Raw genomic sequence first — 11449 nt, forward strand, 5'->3', positions numbered from 1 at the left:
GTGAGTGGAGAATTTTGCCGAAGTTTCCGCGTATGAGGACTATTTTCCTACTTGCATCCTCTTTTATTCAAATAATTTTTTTATTTAATCTGGTATAAGAAGGTTGAGGCAGAATTATAAACTGCCGATTCATAAAAAAAAAAAAAATAAAAAAATAAAAAGATTTTGGAAGCATTTTGTGAATTCTGCGTTTTTATTTTATTTAGCTAAAACAGCTGAAACAAATAAAATGTGGAATTTTTGGAATATATAGACGAGTTTATAGGAGCTTCTTTCTTTCTTTCTTCTTTATTTTTACTGTAAGCTGAATGGGAATGTAGAGTGGTATTGAAGTAGAAATCGAAAACAACTACAAAAATAAATAAATAAAATAAATAATTTATATCAATTACTAATGCTTTCTTTATATGTTTGCAGTATGCAAGATGTATGCTGCAATAAGATCTTTTTTTTTGTAATAATCTTCACCGAATTTGCTCCGAATAGTTCGCATGGATATAATTTATGATAACAAAAATATTCACAGAATTGATAATTGCCTCGTTTAAGAATATTTGTTTGCAAAACATTTAGAAATAATTAAAAATTATGCTCTAAAATATGAAAAATTATTATAAAGAACCATCAGGTTTTAATTTTCTGTATTTAAAAAAAGAGTTACAATTATGAAAATGAATAATAGTGAAAAGATTTCAATTTTTATTTCCACGTAGAGGATCTGTTGAAAACATATTGTAATGATCACATTAATCGAACTCGGGATTTTGACGAATCCCCATGTCTCCTCTCAGAATTCAAAAAACACATTTTTATCAATATGTCTGTCTGTCTGTCTGTGGCAAATGCAATTGAAACACGCTGTGAGCTAGACGGATGAAATTTAGTATATGGTATTTACATCGAATTTGTAGATTTCTATCGAATTTCTATCGAATTGAGCATAATCCTTTCGGAAAAATTTGTCTGTCCAATTGTTCGAATATAGCTAACACGATAACTACAAAACAAAAGAGCTATATAGATAAAATTTGGTATAAAGATTTAACATATGTAAAGTAGACACTTGTTAAATTTTGATCCAAATCCAGCAAAATCTTAATTATCTGTCAGCAGGGCTGGCCATCTAGGGGGATGAGGCGGATACTATGCACCGGATCCCCGGGATTGAGGGGGCCCAACGTGATCAAGAATTAAAATAATATTCTAACAATAATCGCGGAAGGGAAAGAAGGAACGAAGAAATTTCACTTGGGAAATCAGCGGGTTTGGAAATATATGTTTACAGATATATTACATTCTAGTGCAAGTGTTCAACTTATTATAAACCTAAGGTAAGTAGATTTAAGGTCATTTACCTCACTTACTAAATTAGGTAGCATATAGTATTTTGGAAATCCATGCTATAAAATGTTTAATAATGTTAGGAAATATCATGGTAAGGAAATATCCCTCAGGGTGTCAAAAAAGGAAAATAACATAAAAGAAAAAGAAGAAAAAGCATTTCAAGCCACAAGTAGATCTGCTTTCTTGTTTACGAAGTAATTCTGGCGATGAAACTACTTAGACTTCGGAAGCTACAATTTAAGCCTCAACTGAAGAAGAAAGTTCCGTACAAACTACGCGATCTTGCAATGGAAATATAGAAACTATGAAAATCTTTGAAGGATCATATGTTTATACAAAATATTATCAAATCAGAAAATAACGACGAAAATGACAATAACAAATATGATTAAGTGAATATAAGTAATCCAGGTTTATGGCCCCGGATTGTAACTGATAAGTTTAGAAGGTTACTGTAAGACATGCCAATTTTGGCAACCCTTCTCACCCCTGAGAGTAACCCCGCTTGCCTAACGGAAGTGGGGGAGGAGAAAGAGGGAGAGAAGGAGAACTGGCTGAGAGGGAGGAGACTAAGGACGCTCTGCTAGATCGTGGTGTTTTTCTTTTAATATTTTCATAATTTTGTGTTGCAATCTGTGCTGTGTCCCTTATCAACATGTAAATAAAAATTTTGGGACTAAAATCTGTAGTGATCACTGTCTCTAGCGCTCACACAAAAGAAATCCCACGCACGAGAAAGGGTTTTTTACAGTTACGTTGAAACCGGACCTGTACAACGGAACGGAAGTTTTGCGAAGAATGTTGAAGCTAGATCATTTTCCATTATTAGCTACTTTAAGAAAAATGCCAAATGGTAAACCCCAGCTTAACAGCTAGTATATGTTCAAAAACACAAGACTCGATATTTTGTTTTTGCTGTATATTATGTTCCAAAATAAGAGGAAATGAACACTACACGATTTGTAAGTGGCTATGATAACTGGAGATACCTATCAAATATATTTAAAAATTACAAGGATTCTATTTATCACTTTAATTCGTTTATTGCTTGGAAAGAATTACTAAAATGACTAAATTTATGTTCGACTATTGATAAAACAAATAATCATGTTAATATAAATAATGAAATGGAATGACTTAAATTACTATTTCAAGAAATTGTAAATATGATTTTATTTTTAGCATGTAATAAATCATTTGCCATTTCGAGGAATCCATGAAATATAGGACCTCTAATAATGGAAATTTTTTATGCTTATTCGAATTATTAAATAAATACGACTCTGAGCTAATAGATCATATAAAAAGAATAAAAAAATTCGAAAAATAAAATTATGCTTCATTTAGCACGTAGATCACAAAAATAAATCCTTTTAGCGTTAGGAAAAGAAGTCCTTGCCAAAATTAAAGACGATACAAAAGCAGGCAGCTACCTGATACACTATCTAAACAGAATGCACTCCTGATATTTCAGAAAAGGAACAAACTTCAGTTATTATTAGGCATGCAAATTTTTTTTTTTTTTAAAAATTAATTATAAATAAGTTATTTACAAGGTTTATTGATGTGACTGTAGAAGGACTGGCAAAATTGAATTCTATTGAAAAGTTTAAATAAGCTAAATTTAGATATTTTGAATTGTAAATAATAGGTACGCGCCAACGTTAGTAAAGTGGAAGGGAAACGGAAACTAGAATTATTGCTCTAAATCCTCATGCAGTTTGTGCCTTGCATATCACATTCTTTTAATTTATTAATTTGTGGTGCTGCTTCCAGCAGTATATATTCTAATTTTTTCTTTCGTTGGGAAGAGAAAATAGACCGGATAAAGCAATGAACAGTTTGAACAAACTTGTAATGCTATAGAAGAATTTATTGAAGCAGATAATACAGCGATATCCGGACATAAAAATCTTTGGATTTAATATAAGGAATGCCATTTATTTTAAGTTTAATAGTATGAATTGCAATATTGTGCAAAATTAACACTATCAATTACCTATTTCGAGCAAAAACAATTGTTCTTGATTGATTTAATTTAATTAGTCAATACAATTAAAACTGAAACCCAAAATTTAAGAATAAAATTTATCACATTTTCAGACGATGCAAAAGTGATAGCACGTAATTTGAAAATTTCAGAACATTTTTCTGGAAAAGAATTCGAAAAAGATAAAGATTATATCTCAAAATAGCAAGCAGAAGATGAAGTTACAGAAAATCTGGTAGAAGAACTTAGGTGTTATTTTTCAGAACCGTAATTGATATTGTTATTGCACGAATAGAACATAGATTTAAAAGTATTTCAAATTAATTTATGCTTTCCTAAATTAATTATATCAATCATTAATTTAGGAAAACATGAAATAGAAAAATGTTCCAATAACTCTTTGTAAAGTTTTATAACAAAGATGCATATGAAAATCTAATCCAGAAAATTGGTTTGTTATGGGGTTGGATTTCAAATGAAAGGGATCTAAATGTAAATAACGCACATAATACTGCAATACATACTGCATACTGAATAATAATTATATTGAATTATTTTTAAATGTATCAACTGTGTTAAAACTTTTCTTCATGTTGCCAGTTACTAAAGAGAGTACTGAACGTCCTTTCAGCAGGTGAAATAAAATTGGCATTTTCATTTCACTCAGTTGTCAGACGACAAGGGCAATACTTGCATCCTTTCCAAACTTCCGTTTCACACCAGCTGAAAGATGTCTGATTCTGAACGTCATATTTAGTGTTTATAAGGTTAAATACGACGCTAAATAAGATATAAATACGAAACTTTATTGTCGAAGAAATCAGTTTGAACCTCGAATCTTCCGGTACAGAAACCGATGATCACCATGCTACAATAACTTTTGAACTAAGATGATAAGTTCCTTCCTTTTCCAATATTTCTTCCCGATTTGGTATATTTATGTTTATATTTATTGCTTAAAATTTTAAATAATTTCTTTTATATTGTTTTCCACGCCTTCTGAAATCGTCGCTGATCTTTTAATATGTTAGTATCTGAATCTTCTAAGTTTGAATTGGAATACCAAACCTTTAGTTTCTTTTTTAATTCCGGTGCCTCCTGGGCAATTTTCTAGTACAAATTTTTGGAAGAAGAGAATTGTGAATGGCATAAGTAAATCTCTTGGCGTGAATGGAGGTTAGATTTCCGAAATGAGAGCTTCTTCTGTCGTCTGATTAAATTGGTCTTTTGTTACGCTAGATATTGTGTGGAGACTTTATTGTATTTCCCTTTAGATGCCGTGTATTAGCTTCATCATTTATTTTAGAATGTGGAAACTGAGATTTAGTTTTCACATAATACTAAATAATAACGTGGTAAGATGTTTATTTAATTTCGTAAATTGAGTTGTAATTTTTTTTATTTGCGAATTAATTTTAATTAATTTATTATAAGGTGGTAAGCAACAGCTTTACTGTTAACAAAAATTTTGTTGCTATTAATTAAAGTTAGAAAAGAATTTTTATGAAAATTAATTAGTAAATAGTTTTACTTTCAAGCACTTATAGTTAGTTATATATAATTTTTATTTTCCCTTCACATTCTAATGTTTCACTTAGCTCAGTTTTACAAAATTCAGTAGTAGTAGCAGCAGCAAATCTTAAAACGCGTAAGATTTCACTCGGGTAATGGATGAAGTTATATTGATGAGTTAGGTTTCGAAGTTGATTGTAAGGTCGTAGGGATGGATAATTCGATAGGCAAAACAGACATTTTCTTTGGGACTCAAAGAATTACGAGTTTTCCCATTTCTTCTTCTGTTTTTCAAAGTAATCTAACTTTGTTTCCGTCTGATTCACAAAACCACTCAAATTAAAATCGAATCTTGTTAAAATTTCAGCGTAATTCTTCCAGAATTTTTATGCTTTCAGCTATTTTTTTGTGTGCTTGCTGTTGCTTCTGAAATCAATTTAATCCATTTAGTTTAGTATTTAAAAGGTATTAAGCATATTGTAGTCTATTTTTTATTTTTAATATTTTTAATATCAACAGAATATTGGAATGAACTCTTTTGGAGGAAACCTGCAGTTAAATGTTTCGCAACTGTGGTATTTCTTGCTTATAAACTCCGTATATTAAAATATAATAAAATGAGTAAAAAATGTTTGGTATTTGAGCAGAAAAAAAGAAATACTCCGAAATACGCATTATCTAAAAGAATCTCTGCTCTTTAATCCTCCCCTGCAGCATTGAGCTTAGAACTGATATGAAATTATAGGTATGCACAAGCAAATGCAATACGGTAGAATCCACCATTCAGACCAAGATTCGCCAAGTAAGCAAAAGATGTTGCTAAACTTGATGATTCTTTGGTTAATTGAAAAAATATCAAAATTTTGGAGGTTCTAAAGAACAACATATTCTAGAACCTTTTAGCAAGAAAGTGATGTGTGTGTGTGTGTGTGTGTGTGTGTGTGTGTGTGTGTGTGTGTGTGTGTGTGTGTGTGTGTGTGTGTGTGTGTGTGTGTGTGTGTGTGTGTGTGTGTGTGTGTGTGTGTGTGTGTGTGTGTGTGTGTGTGTGTGTGTGTGTGTGTGTGTGTGTGTGTGTGTGTGTGTGTGTGTGTGTGTGTGTGTGTGTGTGTGTGTGTGTGTGTGTGTGTGTGTGTGTGTGTGTGTGTGTGTGTGTGTGTGTGTGTGTGTGTGTGTGTGTGTGTGTGTGTGTGTGTGTGTGTGTGTGTGTGTGTGTGTGTGTGTGTGTGTGTGTGTGTGTGTGTGTGTGTGTGTGTGTGTGTGTGTGTGTGTGTGTGTGTGTGTGTGTGTGTGTGTGTGTGTGTGTGTGTGTGTGTGTGTGTGTGTGTGTGTGTGTGTGTGTGTGTGTGTGTGTGTGTGTGTGTGTGTGTGTGTAAAAATCTTTGAATCGGCAAGCAAGTTCTATTGAAACTTTGGAATTCCGTTTTACATCGATAAGTAGGAATACTGTCTACCTTATTTCGTATCTTTTAATTTTCCTTGGCTCTTATTAGTATATTTCTTTGCGATTTAAGCATTTTATATAATACAACATCCTTGTATTAAATGTAGTAATGGGTCATTTAATTAATTGCGCATCACGGATGTATGTGAAATGGTGTTAGCGACAGTCAGCGCTCTGAGGACGGTGTGGCCTGATGGTTAAAATCTGAATTTTGGGACTAGAGAGTTCCAGGTGCGAGACCCGATTCAAAAAACCGTGTCTAAGTAAATCAGATGCTTATTAAATACGCCAAGGTTGATCGTACCGTACTCTCGCCATGAGGTGCGAAAGTTTGGAGAAAGGACTCAATTGCAGACGTCCTCATCTGACTTTGGTTCACAATTAGAAGAACCACACTTAAATATTCCAATCATTAATTTAAAACGGGATTTTAATATGATCAAACAAGCCATGACATTAAAATTCAAATAACGCCATTTGCGCGGTTAGAATCGCTTTCCCTTATCCTGAAATTACGCGGTTAGAAAACTATTACTTCATTCTGTTTATAGCAAATTGAATCGCAGTTTTACAAAGAATGTTTTTATTTATTTAGGTTGGAAAAAGTAGTTTGGAATGTAATTTTTGTTTTCTTTATTAAAGTTTCAATACCTCCAAGAAAATGTAAAGATTTGCAAATAAAGTGTTAAACTAATATCATACAATCAACAAAACCTTTATTGGAAATTAGCAATAATGATTACGGAAACTTTATCATTAAGAGAACGATTTTCTCTTTTTAAATAAACACCAAGCATTTCGGTTAAATTAAATCCGACTTTTATAAATGAACTGAAATCTCTATTTAGATGACGCATTTTATGGATCTTCATAGTGCTCTTTTTTCTATTAAAAGAATATCTAACTGGAAAGTAAATATCAAAAACATCAAATATCAAAGCAAATCTTATATTGAATCGTTATTTCCAAAATATCCAAAATTTCAAAAATACAATTTTGTTAATTTTTATTTTGCCTGGACCACAACTTGTAATCGCTTAGACATGATTTTCACCAGTTTTCTGGTTTTCAACCGAAAGTTTGACCCACAGAACCGTTAATACTTTCAAGCAATCCTCTTCACTTATGTCATGTCCATGGACAGATTTCTCCCACTGAGACCATAAATTTTCTATAGCACTTAAGTCTGGAGATTCGGATGGCTTATGTAGCCCAATAGATAGATCCAATTTGCTTTTATATAGTAACGCCTCCCAGAATGATTCCGGGTTTGAAATATAATCTCTTATGAAAGAAACTTTTTCTGGGATGCAATGCTCCTGTACTGAAATATGAACATAAAATCCTGTATTATGAATAACAAATATAGAAATTCTACTGAAAGCTTTTTTCTCTTTATGAGGACAATCTATGATGGACGTTTTGGAGTACTCAATTTTGGAGTTTTCTTTACTGAGCATACAATCTTTCTCTTTGCAGTAATGGTCAAAATTTCTTTACGCTGTCTTCCTGGAATATTCACCACGCATCCAAGTGTACAATATTTCTGTAGAATGAATTGCTTTTGGGCAGAACTAGGATTTTTCGCAAGAAAAGATTTTTTCGAAGAGATTTGGCACCTTCCGACTACTTGTTGAGTAAGCAATATACATTTTCAGAATTTATTCCCTAGATTCATTTTTTATGGTGAAAAAATAATTGCATTTGTAAAAAATTAAATTTATACGCTTCGAGTACAATTGTAGAATACTTTAAAGAAATTTTTCAACCAAAAAAAAAAGGGGCGATTAACTGACAAATTCCTTAGATGTATACTTAATTGTATGGCTTCAAATATTGTGTTCACTACACGAAAATTATGTCATTAAAATATTTTGAAGATTTCATGTTTGTTTTTCAATCCAATATATTAATGTATACTTTAACATTTCCGTAAATATTAAACTTAAATGGTCAATTTCCATTACATTTTTCTATCTTCAAAAAAGTGATTGGTCCATTTTGAGACCCGCCTCATATATTTAGGCTACTGACCGATTCCGACTGATTGAGACCAAAAACAGACGCAGAAGCAAACTGTATTCAAAAGATCTTATACCATATTTAAGTTATGCTTTCAAATGAACACGTTTTTATGCTTGTAAAAGTAGGGATCAATAGATGGTCAACTCTTTATCAAATGCATTTCAGGATTGGATATGGATCTACATTTTAGATGGTAAAATGTGGAATCAAATTCTATTTTAGGCTGTTACAATTTTGAATTCTTTTATATGCATGCAGAAATGCAGGCCGACAGATGGCCAATACCTGAACGACATTAGTTACAAATTTGACCTAGAATTAAGATGCTAAATCTTTGTATTAAACCTTATTTATCTAGTCCTTTCTATTTTGTTGTCATCGCGTTAGCTTGTAATCTGGTAGCAGGACAGAATTATTGAGAAAGAAGTTTTTTTTTTTTTTTTTTTTGCAAAATTTGATAAATTTGCTAATTTAGTTCACTGGACATATCAAATTTCCTCACTCTCATTCAAAGCGGTATTTTTTTTTGTATCCAAATCAACCATAATTTCAACTGTTTTTCATCACGGAATCGTCTAAAATTTGGAGATTTGATAAAACCCCGAGATCGACTGCAATGCCTTTATTATTATTATTATTATTATTATTATTATTATTATTATTATTATTATTATTATTATTATTATTATTATTATTATTATTATTATTATTATTATTATTATTATTATTATTATTATTATTATTATTATTATTATTATTATTATTATTATTATTATTATTATTATTATTATTATTATTATTATTATTATTATTATTATTATTATTATTATTATTATTATTATTATTATTATTATTATTATTATTATTATTATTATTATTATTATTATTATTATTATTATTATTATTATTATTATTATTATTATTATTATTATTATTATTATTATTATTATTATTATTATTATTATTATTATTATTATTATTATTATTATTATTATTATTATTATTATTATTATTATTATTATTATTATTATTATTATTATTATTATTATTATTATTATTATTATTATTATTATTATTATTATTATTATTATTATAAGATTCGACCATAAAAAGTCTGTTATCTTTGAAATGAGAACCAGTACCTAAATTAAACTTACTCACGAAATTCTCTCACCTGGTAATCTGCTATTGGGCAAACTGAACATTCACCCCATCCCCCTTCCAAAAAATCGCACCTTAATCCGAAACTTCGTAGAATGAGAATGTTGACTTGTCTATTTTTAAAATCTACATCTAATTTTTCATGCCGTAAAAAGCACATGAGTATAAAACCAATAACTAAGGCAATAAAAAGAATTTTGGTAAAAAACATGTAAGCATTTAAAATTAGAAAAATTTTTGGAAGGAAATACGTATAATTGTTATTTTTCAAAATTCAAAGTGACGTAAAGAATACTTTTGTGTAATAAAATACATCAGTTATTCAAAAAATCTAAATTCTGAAAATAATTTTGAAAATTCCCTTTTTAATGAGCCTATCCAAAATTTCCTTATCAAATGTGTCGGTTGTAAGTCCAACGATCTACTCTATAAATCGTTTCAAACGATTCTTTTATTACCTAATGTCATAGTTTACAGATAGTATACCAACCTATCGATTATTGTATTGATACTTTATAAGGAAAAAACTTTGGTATTAGCAGCCACATATTTAATGTTTATACTTCGATATGCTGTGACATTTGTTGAATTTAAAATTGTTACTTAATGCAGTGGTTGAACATATAAGTTACTGCAAGTCTTCTGTACTAGTCTTCCTTTTGCAATGATTAACGCAATTTTTTCTTTTCAGATCCAGCGTTTTCCAGAGAATAGTTTCAAAATATGTTCAAGATATGTCTATATCTGTTCAGGATTCATGTCGACACTTCTATTTCAACCCAATCTAATTTGTTTAACAAGGTAGAGGAACTTTCAAGTGGGTGCCTCAAATTTCAGTGGTGGATGTAGCTGGCCATTAAAAAAAACGATGTATGGTGCAATGATGCTTCCATTTACCAACGGCATCGAAATTCACAGTCGGAATCGCATCGCACGATAAGTAAGATCGCATGATTTTGTAACATTAAGGACTTGTCTAGTTTTAAGATTAATAACAAATAATTAGATTAAATCAAGATGAGAGTGTAATGTATTTTTCAAAATTGAATAATTGCCAAATTATTAACTAAAGGATTTTCTTCGTTGGAAATAATTTCTTTAAAGGTGGAGGAAAATTCAAAATGCTTTTATGTTTTAATAGTAGATTTAATAATAGATTTCCTGCTAATCTTTGACGTTGCCCCCCCCGGGTTATAAACTGTCCTACATTGACCTTCCTTCCTGTTAAGATTTCGCATTACCCTTTCCCTCCCAAGTTGTGCGATTACCTTTTTAATTTTTTTCTATTAATATTCACAATAAATACATATTTATTTTATAGTTGAAGGATATCTGAAGTGATGTCAATCCAAACTTTTCCAGGAATGTGATCATATCTCATCATAAAGGACTGTTAATAAAAAGAATAGAAAGCGGAAAGAATGACGCCTATTCAATTTTTCCATTTTGATTTGGGGAATAAAATGTATTGAAAATAACCATCGACCATAAGGGCAAGAAATTTCAGAGCCTGTTGAAAACATAATCGGAAAAATATATACTTAAAGAACAAAGGAATTATTGTAATTTCGGATTTTAAAAATGGATAAAACAATGAAAATCAGTCTCAGACTGTATAATTTGCAAGTTTCAACAAAATTGAATTGAACTGCATAATTTATTTCTAAGATGCTAATTTTCTAGTGATAGTTATTCTCGACGGATGAAAGCAAGAATAAAAGGAATAATGCAATTTCTAAGATTTCTGCTAGCCATTTTTTGGGTCGTTAAATTATGTCGAACTAGAGATTTCGTATCGTATTAGATGATAACTTAGGGAAATTGCAATATTTCTGCAACAAACATATTTAATGCATAGTTTCGTGTATTTAGAACATCAAATTCGGCACGACTGAATATTTTTCTATTTTAGAATTTCGAGTAAATTTCTCAATTAGGTTAAGAATTTATAATCCTAAATTCTTGAAATTTAATGC

At 30.3% G+C, this 11449-nt stretch overlaps 1 long non-coding RNA gene across 1 annotated transcript; it reads left to right on the plus strand.

Annotated features, from left to right (window-relative positions):
• Window positions 1-4568: 4568 nt before the first annotated feature.
• LOC129987795 (uncharacterized) lies at window positions 4569-10412 on the plus strand. Its single transcript, XR_008785593.1, has 3 exons — window positions 4569-4689; window positions 7767-7924; window positions 10165-10412. It is a non-coding gene; the product is annotated as an uncharacterized LOC129987795 (long non-coding RNA).
• Window positions 10413-11449: the final 1037 nt, after the last annotated feature.

Source organism: Argiope bruennichi, chromosome 10 (genome assembly GCF_947563725.1).
Source record: "Argiope bruennichi chromosome 10, qqArgBrue1.1, whole genome shotgun sequence".
NCBI classification, from domain to species: domain Eukaryota; kingdom Metazoa; phylum Arthropoda; class Arachnida; order Araneae; family Araneidae; genus Argiope; species Argiope bruennichi.